Raw genomic sequence first — 17,036 nt, forward strand, 5'->3', positions numbered from 1 at the left:
GTCCATGTTTTTTGAAATTTTGGAAAAAAAAGTTAGCCTCGTTTCTCATCATTTTGGACCATGGGCTATAGCCCATATCGTACGGCATACTATAGCGCGCAGTTTTTCATCATTTTTGAGGATTTGAAAAAAATGACGAAATGACAAAAACGATGGGTTATAGCCCATGTTTTTTTAAATTTTGGAAAAAAAAGTTAGCCTCGTTTCTCATCATTTTGGACCGTGGGCTATAGCCCATATCATACGGCATACTATAGCGCGCAGTTTTTCATCATTTTTGAGGATTTGAAAAAAATGACGAAATGACAAAAACGATGGGTTATAGCCCATGTTTTTTGAAATTTGGGAAAAAAAAGTTAGCCTCGTTTCTCATCATTTTGGACCGTGGGCTATAGCCCATATCGTACGGCATACTATAGCGCGCAGTTTTTCATCATTTTTGAGGATTTGAAAAAAATGACGAAATGACAAAAACGATGGGTTATAGCCCATGTTTTTTGAAATTTGGGAAAAAAAAGTTAGCCTCGTTTCTCATCATTTTGGACCGTGGGCTATAGCCCATATCGTACGGCATACTATAGCGCGCAGTTTTTCATCATTTTTGAGGATTTGAAAAAAATGACGAAATGACAAAAACGATGGGTTATAGCCCATGTTTTTTGAAATTTTGGAAAAAAAAGTTAGCCTCGTTTCTCATCATTTTGGACCGTGGGCTATAGCCCATATCGTACGGCATACTATAGCGCGCAGTTTTTCATCATTTTTGAGGATTTGAAAAAAATGACGAAATGACAAAAACGATGGGTTATAGCCCATGTTTTTTTAAATTTTGGGAAAAAAAGTTAGCCTCGTTTCTCATCATTTTGGACCGTGGGCTATAGCCCATATCGTACGGCATACTATAGCGCGCAGTTTTTCATCATTTTTGAGGATTTGAAAAAAATGACGAAATGACAAAAACGATGGGTTATAGCCCATGTTTTTTGAAATTTTGGAAAAAAAAGTTAGCCTCGTTTCTCATCATTTTGGACCGTGGGCTATAGCCCATATCGTACGGCATACTATAGCGCGCAGTTTTTCATCATTTTTGAGGATTTGAAAAAAATGACGAAATGACAAAAACGATGGGTTATAGCCCATGTTTTTTGAAATTTTGGAAAAAAAAGTTAGCCTCGTTTCTCATCATTTTGGACCGTGGGCTATAGCCCATATCATACGGCATACTATAGCGCGCAGTTTTTCATCATTTTTGAGGATTTGAAAAAAATGACGAAATGACAAAAACGATGGGTTATAGCCCATGTTTTTTGAAATTTGGGAAAAAAAAGTTAGCCTCGTTTCTCATCATTTTGGACCGTGGGCTATAGCCCATATCGTACGGCATACTATAGCGCGCAGTTTTTCATCATTTTTGAGGATTTGAAAAAATGACGAAATGACAAAAACGATGGGTTATAGCCCATGTTTTTTGAAATTTGGGAAAAAAAAGTTAGCCTCGTTTCTCATCATTTTGGACCGTGGGCTATAGCCCATATCGTACGGCATACTATAGCGCGCAGTTTTTCATCATTTTTGAGGATTTGAAAAAAATGACGAAATGACAAAAACGATGGGTTATAGCCCATGTTTTTTGAAATTTTGGAAAAAAAAGTTAGCCTCGTTTCTCATCATTTTGGACCGTGGGCTATAGCCCATATCGTACGGCATACTATAGCGCGCAGTTTTTCATCATTTTTGAGGATTTGAAAAAAATGACGAAATGACAAAAACGATGGGTTATAGCCCATGTTTTTTGAAATTTTGGGAAAAAAAGTTAGCCTCGTTTCTCATCATTTTGGACCGTGGGCTATAGCCCATATCGTACGGCATACTATAGCGCGCAGTTTTTCATCATTTTTGAGGATTTGAAAAAAATGACGAAATGACAAAAACGATGGGTTATAGCCCATGTTTTTTGAAATTTTGGAAAAAAAAGTTAGCCTCGTTTCTCATCATTTTGGACCGTGGGCTATAGCCCATATCGTACGGCATACTATAGCGCGCAGTTTTTCATCATTTTTGAGGATTTGAAAAAAATGACGAAATGACAAAAACGATGGGTTATAGCCCATGTTTTTTGAAATTTTGGAAAAAAAAGTTAGCCTCGTTTCTCATCATTTTGGACCGTGGGCTATAGCCCATATCATACGGCATACTATAGCGCGCAGTTTTTCATCATTTTTGAGGATTTGAAAAAAATGACGAAATGACAAAAACGATGGGTTATAGCCCATGTTTTTTGAAATTTGGGAAAAAAAAGTTAGCCTCGTTTCTCATCATTTTGGACCGTGGGCTATAGCCCATATCGTACGGCATACTATAGCGCGCAGTTTTTCATCATTTTTGAGGATTTGAAAAAAATGACGAAATGACAAAAACGATGGGTTATAGCCCATGTTTTTTTAAATTTGGGAAAAAAAAGTTAGCCTCGTTTCTCATCATTTTGGACCGTGGGCTATAGCCCATATCGTACGGCATACTATAGTGCGCAGTTTTTCATCATTTTTGAGGATTTGAAAAAAATGACGAAATGACAAAAACGATGGGTTATAGCCCATGTTTTTTGAAATTTTGGAAAAAAAAGTTAGCCTCGTTTCTCATCATTTTGGACCGTGGGCTATAGCCCATATCGTACGGCATACTATAGCGCGCAGTTTTTCATCATTTTTGAGGATTTGAAAAAAATGACGAAATGACAAAAACGATGGGTTATAGCCCATGTTTTTTGAAATTTTGGAAAAAAAAGTTAGCCTCGTTTCTCATCATTTTGGACCGTGGGCTATAGCCCATATCGTACGGCATACTATAGCGCGCAGTTTTTCATCATTTTTGAGGATTTGAAAAAAATGACGAAATGACAAAAACGATGGGTTATAGCCCATGTTTTTTGAAATTTTGGAAAAAAAAGTTAGCCTCGTTTCTCATCATTTTGGACCGTGGGCTATAGCCCATATCGTACGGCATACTATAGCGCGCAGTTTTTCATCATTTTTGAGGATTTGAAAAAAATGACGAAATGACAAAAACGATGGGTTATAGCCCATGTTTTTTGAAATTTTGGAAAAAAAAGTTAGCCTCGTTTCTCATCATTTTGGACCGTGGGCTATAGCCCATATCGTACGGCATACTATAGCGCGCAGTTTTTCATCATTTTTGAGGATTTGAAAAAAATGACGAAATGACAAAAACGATGGGTTATAGCCCATGTTTTTTTAAATTTTGGAAAAAAAAGTTAGCCTCGTTTCTCATCATTTTGGACCGTGGGCTATAGCCCATATCGTACGGCATACTATAGCGCGCAGTTTTTCATCATTTTTGAGGATTTGGAAAAAATGACAAAATGACAAAAACGATGGGTTATAGTCCATGTTTTTTGAAATTTTGGAAAAAAAAGTTAGCCTCGTTTCTCATCATTTTGGACCATGGGCTATAGCCCATATCGTACGGCATACTATAGCGCGCAGTTTTTCATCATTTTTGAGGATTTGAAAAAAATGACGAAATGACAAAAACGATGGGTTATAGCCCATGTTTTTTGAAATTTGGGAAAAAAAAGTTAGCCTCGTTTCTCATCATTTTGGACCGTGGGCTATAGCCCATATCGTACGGCATACTATAGCGCGCAGTTTTTCATCATTTTTGAGGATTTGAAAAAAATGACGAAATGACAAAAACGATGGCTTATAGCCCATGTTTTTTGAAATTTTGGAAAAAAAAGTTAGCCTCGTTTCTCATCATTTTGGACCGTGGGCTATAGCCCATATCGTACGGCATACTATAGCGCGCAGTTTTTCATCATTTTTGAGGATTTGAAAAAAATGACGAAATGACAAAAACGATGGGTTATAGCCCATGTTTTTTGAAATTTTGGAAAAAAAAGTTAGCCTCGTTTCTCATCATTTTGGACCGTGGGCTATAGCCCATATCGTACGGCATACTATAGCGCGCAGTTTTTCATCATTTTTGAGGATTTGAAAAAAATGACAAAATGACAAAAACGATGGGTTATAGTCCATGTTTTTTGAAATTTTGGAAAAAAAAGTTAGCCTCGTTTCTCATCATTTTGGACCATGGGCTATAGCCCATATCGTACGGCATACTATAGCGCGCAGTTTTTCATCATTTTTGAGGATTTGAAAAAAATGACGAAATGACAAAAACGATGGGTTATAGCCCATGTTTTTTGAAATTTTGGAAAAAAAAGTTAGCCTCGTTTCTCATCATTTTGGACCGTGGGCTATAGCCCATATCGTACGGCATACTATAGCGCGCAGTTTTTCATCATTTTTGAGGATTTGAAAAAAATGACGAAATGACAAAAACGATGGGTTATAGCCCATGTTTTTTGAAATTTTGGAAAAAAAAGTTAGCCTCGTTTCTCATCATTTTGGACCGTGGGCTATAGCCCATATCGTACGGCATACTATAGCGCGCAGTTTTTCATCATTTTTGAGGATTTGAAAAAAATGACGAAATGACAAAAACGATGGGTTATAGCCCATGTTTTTTGAAATTTTGGAAAAAAAAGTTAGCCTCGTTTCTCATCATTTTGGACCGTGGGCTATAGCCCATATCGTACGGCATACTATAGCGCGCAGTTTTTCATCATTTTTGAGGATTTGAAAAAAATGACGAAATGACAAAAACGATGGGTTATAGCCCATGTTTTTTTAAATTTTGGAAAAAAAAGTTAGCCTCGTTTCTCATCATTTTGGACCGTGGGCTATAGCCCATATCGTACGGCATACTATAGCGCGCAGTTTTTCATCATTTTTGAGGATTTGAAAAAAATGACAAAATGACAAAAACGATGGGTTATAGTCCATGTTTTTTGAAATTTTGGAAAAAAAAGTTAGCCTCGTTTCTCATCATTTTGGACCATGGGCTATAGCCCATATCGTACGGCATACTATAGCGCGCAGTTTTTCATCATTTTTGAGGATTTGAAAAAAATGACGAAATGACAAAAACGATGGGTTATAGCCCATGTTTTTTGAAATTTGGGAAAAAAAAGTTAGCCTCGTTTCTCATCATTTTGGACCGTGGGCTATAGCCCATATCGTACGGCATACTATAGCGCGCAGTTTTTCATCATTTTTGAGGATTTGAAAAAAATGACGAAATGACAAAAACGATGGGTTATAGCCCATGTTTTTTGAAATTTTGGAAAAAAAAGTTAGCCTCGTTTCTCATCATTTTGGACCGTGGGCTATAGCCCATATCGTACGGCATACTATAGCGCGCAGTTTTTCATCATTTTTGAGGATTTGAAAAAAATGACGAAATGACAAAAACGATGGGTTATAGCCCATGTTTTTTGAAATTTTGGAAAAAAAAGTTAGCCTCGTTTCTCATCATTTTGGACCGTGGGCTATAGCCCATATCGTACGGCATACTATAGCGCGCAGTTTTTCATCATTTTTGAGGATTTGAAAAAAATGACAAAATGACAAAAACGATGGGTTATAGTCCATGTTTTTTGAAATTTTGGAAAAAAAAGTTAGCCTCGTTTCTCATCATTTTGGACCATGGGCTATAGCCCATATCGTACGGCATACTATAGCGCGCAGTTTTTCATCATTTTTGAGGATTTGAAAAAAAATGACGAAATGACAAAAACGATGGGTTATAGCCCATGTTTTTTGAAATTTTGGAAAAAAAAGTTAGCCTCGTTTCTCATCATTTTGGACCGTGGGCTATAGCCCATATCATACGGCATACTATAGCGCGCAGTTTTTCATCATTTTTGAGGATTTGAAAAAAATGACGAAATGACAAAAACGATGGGTTATAGCCCATGTTTTTTGAAATTTGGGAAAAAAAAGTTAGCCTCGTTTCTCATCATTTTGGACCGTGGGCTATAGCCCATATCGTACGGCATACTATAGCGCGCAGTTTTTCATCATTTTTGAGGATTTGAAAAAAATGACGAAATGACAAAAACGATGGGTTATAGCCCATGTTTTTTTAAATTTTGAAAAAAAAAGTTAGCCTCGTTTCTCATCATTTTGGACCGTGGGCTATAGCCCATATCGTACGGCATACTATAGCGCGCAGTTTTTCATCATTTTTGAGGATTTGAAAAAAATGACGAAATGACAAAAACGCTATAGCCCATATCGTACGGCATACTATAGCGCGCAGTTTTTCATCATTTTTGAGGATTTGAAAAAAATGACGAAATGACAAAAACGATGGGTTATAGCCCATGTTTTTTTAAATTTTGGAAAAAAAAGTTAGCCTCGTTTCTCATCATTTTGGACCGTGGGCTATAGCCCATATCGTACGGCATACTATAGCGCGCAGTTTTTCATCATTTTTGAGGATTTGAAAAAAATGACAAAATGACAAAAACGATGGGTTATAGTCCATGTTTTTTGAAATTTTGGAAAAAAAAGTTAGCCTCGTTTCTCATCATTTTGGACCATGGGCTATAGCCCATATCGTACGGCATACTATAGCGCGCAGTTTTTCATAATTTTTGAGGATTTGAAAAAAATGACGAAATGACAAAAACGATGGGTTATAGCCCATGTTTTTTGAAATTTTGGAAAAAAAAGTTAGCCTCGTTTCTCATCATTTTGGACCGTGGGCTATAGCCCATATCATACGGCATACTATAGCGCGCAGTTTTTCATCATTTTTGAGGATTTGAAAAAAATGACGAAATGACAAAAACGATGGGTTATAGCCCATGTTTTTTGAAATTTGGGAAAAAAAAGTTAGCCTCGTTTCTCATCATTTTGGACCGTGGGCTATAGCCCATATCGTACGGCATACTATAGCGCGCAGTTTTTCATCATTTTTGAGGATTTGAAAAAAATGACGAAATGACAAAAACGATGGGTTATAGCCCATGTTTTTTGAAATTTGGGAAAAAAAAGTTAGCCTCGTTTCTCATCATTTTGGACCGTGGGCTATAGCCCATATCGTACGGCATACTATAGCGCGCAGTTTTTCATCATTTTTGAGGATTTGAAAAAAATGACGAAATGACAAAAACGATGGGTTATAGCCCATGTTTTTTGAAATTTTGGAAAAAAAAGTTAGCCTCGTTTCTCATCATTTTGGACCGTGGGCTATAGCCCATATCGTACGGCATACTATAGCGCGCAGTTTTTCATCATTTTTGAGGATTTGAAAAAAATGACAAAATGACAAAAACGATGGGTTATAGTCCATGTTTTTTGAAATTTTGGAAAAAAAAGTTAGCCTCGTTTCTCATCATTTTGGACCATGGGCTATAGCCCATATCGTACGGCATACTATAGCGCGCAGTTTTTCATAATTTTTGAGGATTTGAAAAAAATGACGAAATGACAAAAACGATGGGTTATAGCCCATGTTTTTTGAAATTTTGGAAAAAAAAGTTAGCCTCGTTTCTCATCATTTTGGACCGTGGGCTATAGCCCATATCATACGGCATACTATAGCGCGCAGTTTTTCATCATTTTTGAGGATTTGAAAAAAATGACGAAATGACAAAAACGATGGGTTATAGCCCATGTTTTTTGAAATTTGGGAAAAAAAAGTTAGCCTCGTTTCTCATCATTTTGGACCGTGGGCTATAGCCCATATCGTACGGCATACTATAGCGCGCAGTTTTTCATCATTTTTGAGGATTTGAAAAAAATGACGAAATGACAAAAACGATGGGTTATAGCCCATGTTTTTTGAAATTTGGGAAAAAAAAGTTAGCCTCGTTTCTCATCATTTTGGACCGTGGGCTATAGCCCATATCGTACGGCATACTATAGCGCGCAGTTTTTCATCATTTTTGAGGATTTGAAAAAAATGACGAAATGACAAAAACGATGGGTTATAGCCCATGTTTTTTGAAATTTTGGAAAAAAAAGTTAGCCTCGTTTCTCATCATTTTGGACCATGGGCTATAGCCCATATCGTACGGCATACTATAGCGCGCAGTTTTTCATCATTTTTGAGGATTTGAAAAAAATGACGAAATGACAAAAACGATGGGTTATAGCCCATGTTTTTTGAAATTTGGGAAAAAAAAGTTAGCCTCGTTTCTCATCATTTTGGACCGTGGGCTATAGCCCATATCGTACGGCATGCTATAGCGCGCAGTTTTTCATCATTTTTGAGGATTTGAAAAAAATGACGAAATGACAAAAACGATGGGTTATAGCCCATGTTTTTTGAAATTTTGGAAAAAAAAGTTAGCCTCGTTTCTCATCATTTTGGACCGTGGGCTATAGCCCATATCGTACGGCATACTATAGCGCGCAGTTTTTCATCATTTTTGAGGATTTGAAAAAAATGACGAAATGACAAAAACGATGGGTTATAGCCCATGTTTTTTGAAATTTTGGAAAAAAAAGTTAGCCTCGTTTCTCATCATTTTGGACCGTGGGCTATAGCCCATATCGTACGGCATACTATAGCGCGCAGTTTTTCATCATTTTTGAGGATTTGAAAAAAATGACAAAATGACAAAAACGATGGGTTATAGTCCATGTTTTTTGAAATTTTGGAAAAAAAAGTTAGCCTCGTTTCTCATCATTTTGGACCATGGGCTATAGCCCATATCGTACGGCATACTATAGCGCGCAGTTTTTCATCATTTTTGAGGATTTGAAAAAAAATGACGAAATGACAAAAACGATGGGTTATAGCCCATGTTTTTTGAAATTTTGGAAAAAAAAGTTAGCCTCGTTTCTCATCATTTTGGACCGTGGGCTATAGCCCATATCATACGGCATACTATAGCGTGCAGTTTTTCATCATTTTTGAGGATTTGAAAAAAATGACGAAATGACAAAAACGATGGGTTATAGCCCATGTTTTTTGAAATTTGGGAAAAAAAAGTTAGCCTCGTTTCTCATCATTTTGGACCGTGGGCTATAGCCCATATCGTACGGCATACTATAGCGCGCAGTTTTTCATCATTTTTGAGGATTTGAAAAAAATGACGAAATGACAAAAACGATGGGTTATAGCCCATGTTTTTTTTAATTTTGAAAAAAAAAGTTAGCCTCGTTTCTCATCATTTTGGACCGTGGGCTATAGCCCATATCGTACGGCATACTATAGCGCGCAGTTTTTCATCATTTTTGAGGATTTGAAAAAAATGACGAAATGACAAAAACGCTATAGCCCATATCGTACGGCATACTATAGCGCGCAGTTTTTCATCATTTTTGAGGATTTGAAAAAAATGACGAAATGACAAAAACGATGGGTTATAGCCCATGTTTTTTTAAATTTTGGAAAAAAAAGTTAGCCTCGTTTCTCATCATTTTGGACCGTGGGCTATAGCCCATATCGTACGGCATACTATAGCGCGCAGTTTTTCATCATTTTTGAGGATTTGAAAAAAATGACAAAATGACAAAAACGATGGGTTATAGTCCATGTTTTTTGAAATTTTGGAAAAAAAAGTTAGCCTCGTTTCTCATCATTTTGGACCATGGGCTATAGCCCATATCGTACGGCATACTATAGCGCGCAGTTTTTCATAATTTTTGAGGATTTGAAAAAAATGACGAAATGACAAAAACGATGGGTTATAGCCCATGTTTTTTGAAATTTTGGAAAAAAAAGTTAGCCTCGTTTCTCATCATTTTGGACCGTGGGCTATAGCCCATATCATACGGCATACTATAGCGCGCAGTTTTTCATCATTTTTGAGGATTTGAAAAAAATGACGAAATGACAAAAACGATGGGTTATAGCCCATGTTTTTTGAAATTTGGGAAAAAAAAGTTAGCCTCGTTTCTCATCATTTTGGACCGTGGGCTATAGCCCATATCGTACGGCATACTATAGCGCGCAGTTTTTCATCATTTTTGAGGATTTGAAAAAAATGACGAAATGACAAAAACGATGGGTTATAGCCCATGTTTTTTGAAATTTGGGAAAAAAAAGTTAGCCTCGTTTCTCATCATTTTGGACCGTGGGCTATAGCCCATATCGTACGGCATACTATAGCGCGCAGTTTTTCATCATTTTTGAGGATTTGAAAAAAATGACGAAATGACAAAAACGATGGGTTATAGCCCATGTTTTTTGAAATTTTGGAAAAAAAAGTTAGCCTCGTTTCTCATCATTTTGGACCGTGGGCTATAGCCCATATCGTACGGCATACTATAGCGCGCAGTTTTTCATCATTTTTGAGGATTTGAAAAAAATGACAAAATGACAAAAACGATGGGTTATAGTCCATGTTTTTTGAAATTTTGGAAAAAAAAGTTAGCCTCGTTTCTCATCATTTTGGACCATGGGCTATAGCCCATATCGTACGGCATACTATAGCGCGCAGTTTTTCATCATTTTTGAGGATTTGAAAAAAATGACGAAATGACAAAAACGATGGGTTATAGCCCATGTTTTTTGAAATTTTGGAAAAAAAAGTTAGCCTCGTTTCTCATCATTTTGGACCGTGGGCTATAGCCCATATCATACGGCATACTATAGCGCGCAGTTTTTCATCATTTTTGAGGATTTGAAAAAAATGACGAAATGACAAAAACGATGGGTTATAGCCCATGTTTTTTGAAATTTGGGAAAAAAAAGTTAGCCTCGTTTCTCATCATTTTGGACCGTGGGCTATAGCCCATATCGTACGGCATACTATAGCGCGCAGTTTTTCATCATTTTTGAGGATTTGAAAAAAATGACGAAATGACAAAAACGATGGGTTATAGCCCATGTTTTTTGAAATTTGGGAAAAAAAAGTTAGCCTCGTTTCTCATCATTTTGGACCGTGGGCTATAGCCCATATCGTACGGCATACTATAGCGCGCAGTTTTTCATCATTTTTGAGGATTTGAAAAAAATGACGAAATGACAAAAACGATGGGTTATAGCCCATGTTTTTTGAAATTTTGGAAAAAAAAGTTAGCCTCGTTTCTCATCATTTTGGACCGTGGGCTATAGCCCATATCGTACGGCATACTATAGCGCGCAGTTTTTCATCATTTTTGAGGATTTGAAAAAAATGACGAAATGACAAAAACGATGGGTTATAGCCCATGTTTTTTGAAATTTTGGAAAAAAAAGTTAGCCTCGTTTCTCATCATTTTGGACCGTGGGCTATAGCCCATATCGTACGGCATACTATAGCGCGCAGTTTTTCATCATTTTTGAGGATTTGAAAAAAATGACAAAATGACAAAAACGATGGGTTATAGCCCATGTTTTTTTAAATTTTGAAAAAAAAAGTTAGCCTCGTTTCTCATCATTTTGGACCGTGGGCTATAGCCCATATCGTACGGCATACTATAGCGCGCAGTTTTTCATCATTTTTGAGGATTTGAAAAAAATGACGAAATGACAAAAACGCTATAGCCCATATCGTACGGCATACTATAGCGCGCAGTTTTTCATCATTTTTGAGGATTTGAAAAAAATGACGAAATGACAAAAACGATGGGTTATAGCCCATGTTTTTTTAAATTTTGGAAAAAAAAGTTAGCCTCGTTTCTCATCATTTTGGACCGTGGGCTATAGCCCATATCGTACGGCATACTATAGCGCGCAGTTTTTCATCATTTTTGAGGATTTGAAAAAAATGACAAAATGACAAAAACGATGGGTTATAGTCCATGTTTTTTGAAATTTTGGAAAAAAAAGTTAGCCTCGTTTCTCATCATTTTGGACCATGGGCTATAGCCCATATCGTACGGCATACTATAGCGCGCAGTTTTTCATAATTTTTGAGGATTTGAAAAAAATGACGAAATGACAAAAACGATGGGTTATAGCCCATGTTTTTTGAAATTTTGGAAAAAAAAGTTAGCCTCGTTTCTCATCATTTTGGACCGTGGGCTATAGCCCATATCATACGGCATACTATAGCGCGCAGTTTTTCATCATTTTTGAGGATTTGAAAAAAATGACGAAATGACAAAAACGATGGGTTATAGCCCATGTTTTTTGAAATTTGGGAAAAAAAAGTTAGCCTCGTTTCTCATCATTTTGGACCGTGGGCTATAGCCCATATCGTACGGCATACTATAGCGCGCAGTTTTTCATCATTTTTGAGGATTTGAAAAAAATGACGAAATGACAAAAACGATGGGTTATAGCCCATGTTTTTTGAAATTTGGGAAAAAAAAGTTAGCCTCGTTTCTCATCATTTTGGACCGTGGGCTATAGCCGATATCGTACGGCATACTATAGCGCGCAGTTTTTCATCATTTTTGAGGATTTGAAAAAAATGACGAAATGACAAAAACGATGGGTTATAGCCCATGTTTTTTGAAATTTTGGAAAAAAAAGTTAGCCTCGTTTCTCATCATTTTGGACCGTGGGCTATAGCCCATATCGTACGGCATACTATAGCGCGCAGTTTTTCATCATTTTTGAGGATTTGAAAAAAATGACGAAATGACAAAAACGATGGGTTATAGCCCATGTTTTTTGAAATTTTGAAAAAAAAAGTTAGCCTCGTTTCTCATCATTTTGGACCATGGGCTATAGCCCATATCGTACGGCATACTATAGCGCGCCGTTTTTCATCATTTTTGAAGATTTGAAAAAAATGACGAAATGACAAAAACGATGGGTTATAGCCCATGTTTTTTGAAAATTTGAAAAAAAAAGTTAGCCTCGTTTCTCATCATTTTGGACCATGGGCTATAGCCCATATCGTACGGCATACTATAGCGCGCCGTTTTTCATCATTTTTGAGGATTTGAAAAAAATGAAAAAATGAAAAAGAATATCCGCAATTTCCGCAATATCTGCAATTTCCATTTCCACAATTTCCACAATTACCATTTCCACAATTTCCGCAATTTCCGCAATTTGACAAAAACGATGGGTTATAGCCCATGTTTTTTTTAAATTTTGAAAAAAAAAGTTAGCCTCGTTTCTCATCATTTTGGACCGTGGGCTATAGCCCATATCGTACGGCATACTATAGCGCGCAGTTTTTCATCATTTTTGAGGATTTGAAAAAAATGACAAAATGACAAAAACGATGGGTTATAGTCCATGTTTTTTGAAATTTTGGAAAAAAAAGTTAGCCTCGTTTCTCATCATTTTGGACCATGGGCTATAGCCCATATCGTACGGCATACTATAGCGCGCAGTTTTTCATCATTTTTGAGGATTTGAAAAAAATGACGAAATGACAAAAACGATGGGTTATAGCCCATGTTTTTTGAAATTTTGGAAAAAAAAGTTAGCCTCGTTTCTCATCATTTTGGACCGTGGGCTATAGCCCATATCATACGGCATACTATAGCGCGCAGTTTTTCATCATTTTTGAGGATTTGAAAAAAATGACGAAATGACAAAAACGATGGGTTATAGCCCATGTTTTTTGAAATTTGGGAAAAAAAAGTTAGCCTCGTTTCTCATCATTTTGGACCGTGGGCTATAGCCCATATCGTACGGCATACTATAGCGCGCAGTTTTTCATCATTTTTGAGGATTTGAAAAAAATGACGAAATGACAAAAACGATGGGTTATAGCCCATGTTTTTTGAAATTTGGGAAAAAAAAGTTAGCCTCGTTTCTCATCATTTTGGACCGTGGGCTATAGCCCATATCGTACGGCATACTATAGCGCGCAGTTTTTCATCATTTTTGAGGATTTGAAAAAAATGACGAAATGACAAAAACGATGGGTTATAGCCCATGTTTTTTGAAATTTTGGAAAAAAAAGTTAGCCTCGTTTCTCATCATTTTGGACCGTGGGCTATAGCCCATATCGTACGGCATACTATAGCGCGCAGTTTTTCATCATTTTTGAGGATTTGAAAAAAATGACGAAATGACAAAAACGATGGGTTATAGCCCATGTTTTTTGAAATTTTGGAAAAAAAAGTTAGCCTCGTTTCTCATCATTTTGGACCGTGGGCTATAGCCCATATCGTACGGCATACTATAGCGCGCAGTTTTTCATCATTTTTGAGGATTTGAAAAAAATGACAAAATGACAAAAACGATGGGTTATAGTCCATGTTTTTTGAAATTTTGGAAAAAAAAGTTAGCCTCGTTTCTCATCATTTTGGACCATGGGCTATAGCCCATATCGTACGGCATACTATAGCGCGCAGTTTTTCATCATTTTTGAGGATTTGAAAAAAATGACGAAATGACAAAAACGATGGGTTATAGCCCATGTTTTTTGAAATTTTGGAACAAAAAGTTAGCCTCGTTTCTCATCATTTTGGACCGTGGGCTATAGCCCATATCATACGGCATACTATAGCGCGCAGTTTTTCATCATTTTTGAGGATTTGAAAAAAATGACGAAATGACAAAAACGATGGGTTATAGCCCATGTTTTTTGAAATTTGGGAAAAAAAAGTTAGCCTCGTTTCTCATCATTTTGGACCGTGGGCTATAGCCCATATCGTACGGCATACTATAGCGCGCAGTTTTTCATCATTTTTGAGGATTTGAAAAAAATGACGAAATGACAAAAACGATGGGTTATAGCCCATGTTTTTTTAAATTTTGAAAAAAAAAGTTAGCCTCGTTTCTCATCATTTTGGACCGTGGGCTATAGCCCATATCGTACGGCATACTATAGCGCGCAGTTTTTCATCATTTTTGAGGATTTGAAAAAAATGACGAAATGACAAAAACGCTATAGCCCATATCGTACGGCATACTATAGCGCGCAGTTTTTCATCATTTTTGAGGATTTGAAAAAAATGACGAAATGACAAAAACGATGGGTTATAGCCCATGTTTTTTTAAATTTTGGAAAAAAAAGTTAGCCTCGTTTCTCATCATTTTGGACCGTGGGCTATAGCCCATATCGTACGGCATACTATAGCGCGCAGTTTTTCATCATTTTTGAGGATTTGAAAAAAATGACAAAATGACAAAAACGATGGGTTATAGTCCATGTTTTTTGAAATTTTGGAAAAAAAAGTTAGCCTCGTTTCTCATCATTTTGGACCATGGGCTATAGCCCATATCGTACGGCATACTATAGCGCGCAGTTTTTCATAATTTTTGAGGATTTGAAAAAAATGACGAAATGACAAAAACGATGGGTTATAGCCCATGTTTTTTGAAATTTTGGAAAAAAAAGTTAGCCTCGTTTCTCATCATTTTGGACCGTGGGCTATAGCCCATATCATACGGCATACTATAGCGCGCAGTTTTTCATCATTTTTGAGGATTTGAAAAAAATGACGAAATGACAAAAACGATGGGTTATAGCCCATGTTTTTTGAAATTTGGGAAAAAAAAGTTAGCCTCGTTTCTCATCATTTTGGACCGTGGGCTATAGCCCATATCGTACGGCATACTATAGCGCGCAGTTTTTCATCATTTTTGAGGATTTGAAAAAAATGACGAAATGACAAAAACGATGGGTTATAGCCCATGTTTTTTGAAATTTGGGAAAAAAAAGTTAGCCTCGTTTCTCATCATTTTGGACCGTGGGCTATAGCCCATATCGTACGGCATACTATAGCGCGCAGTTTTTCATCATTTTTGAGGATTTGAAAAAAATGACGAAATGACAAAAACGATGGGTTATAGCCCATGTTTTTTGAAATTTTGGAAAAAAAAGTTAGCCTCGTTTCTCATCATTTTGGACCGTGGGCTATAGCCCATATCGTACGGCATACTATAGCGCGCAGTTTTTCATCATTTTTGAGGATTTGAAAAAAATGACGAAATGACAAAAACGATGGGTTATAGCCCATGTTTTTTGAAATTTTGAAAAAAAAAGTTAGCCTCGTTTCTCATCATTTTGGACCATGGGCTATAGCCCATATCGTACGGCATACTATAGCGCGCCGTTTTTCATCATTTTTGAAGATTTGAAAAAAATGACGAAATGACAAAAACGATGGGTTATAGCCCATGTTTTTTGAAAATTTGAAAAAAAAAGTTAGCCTCGTTTCTCATCATTTTGGACCATGGGCTATAGCCCATATCGTACGGCATACTATAGCGCGCCGTTTTTCATCATTTTTGAGGATTTGAAAAAAATGAAAAAATGAAAAAGAATATCCGCAATTTCCGCAATATCTGCAATTTCCATTTCCACAATTTCCACAATTACCATTTCCACAATTTCCGCAATTTCCGCAATTTGACAAAAACGATGGGTTATAGCCCATGTTTTTTTTAAATTTTGAAAAAAAAAGTTAGCCTCGTTTCTCATCATTTTGGACCATGGGCTATAGCCCATATCGTACGGCATACTGGCCCCGTAAAGTCTGAATACCCCCCACCCCTTTCCCCTCACCGTTTCCCCCAGTTTACCTCCTTTTATGTGTTTCCTGTTTTGATTATATAGAATTGTAAACAAATGTAATGCTTTATGGTGTCGTCCACAATTAACAGTTTTTGTATTGAATTGTGCTTGAAATGTAATGTAATTCTCCAAACTGATAATACATACCGGTACTTCAATCAAGCAAGCAGCCTGCCCAGGGACTACAGATGAAATTTAGCTTCGGCTAACTCTGGCCCATTTACATTGATGTGAAAACTGACATGTTGATTAATGAGCTTTGTCCCTGTCAAATAAATAAATAAATAAATATTTCCATACCTTACCTGATATGATTATGACCCTTAGGTCATTGCTGTCAACATCGTTTATAATGTTCTCTGTTAGGGATTGTAACATGGACAAGGACAGGGCATTCCTCTTTCGTGGATTATTGAGTATGATTCTCCTGGTAAGAGAATAAATCTTTTTAATTGTTATGAACTGCAACACTTGGAAAAAGAATCACTTGCAGAGGATGTCTTGACAGAAAGTAGCTCATAACATCTCTACGGTGGATTTTTATGAAAAACAAGCTCGGCAGATTGAAAGAGGATAATTCCAGTTTGTACTACAGCTGCAATGTTGGTGAGTTTAACGTCGTTTAAGACAAGCAGATCGCAAACCAAAAAAGATGAGTGGGGAGTCAATGGAGGGTATTGCAACTCTAGATTCATCCCATTATAAAGAAATCTAGAGTTGCAAATTGCGGCTATGAGAAATATAGAATATAATTGTCAAATACAATCTGTGAATATTAATATTAATAATAATAAACTTT

This window comes from Protomyctophum bolini (genome assembly GCF_963924005.1).
Source record: "Protomyctophum bolini genome assembly, chromosome: 21".
NCBI classification, from domain to species: domain Eukaryota; kingdom Metazoa; phylum Chordata; class Actinopteri; order Myctophiformes; family Myctophidae; genus Protomyctophum; species Protomyctophum bolini.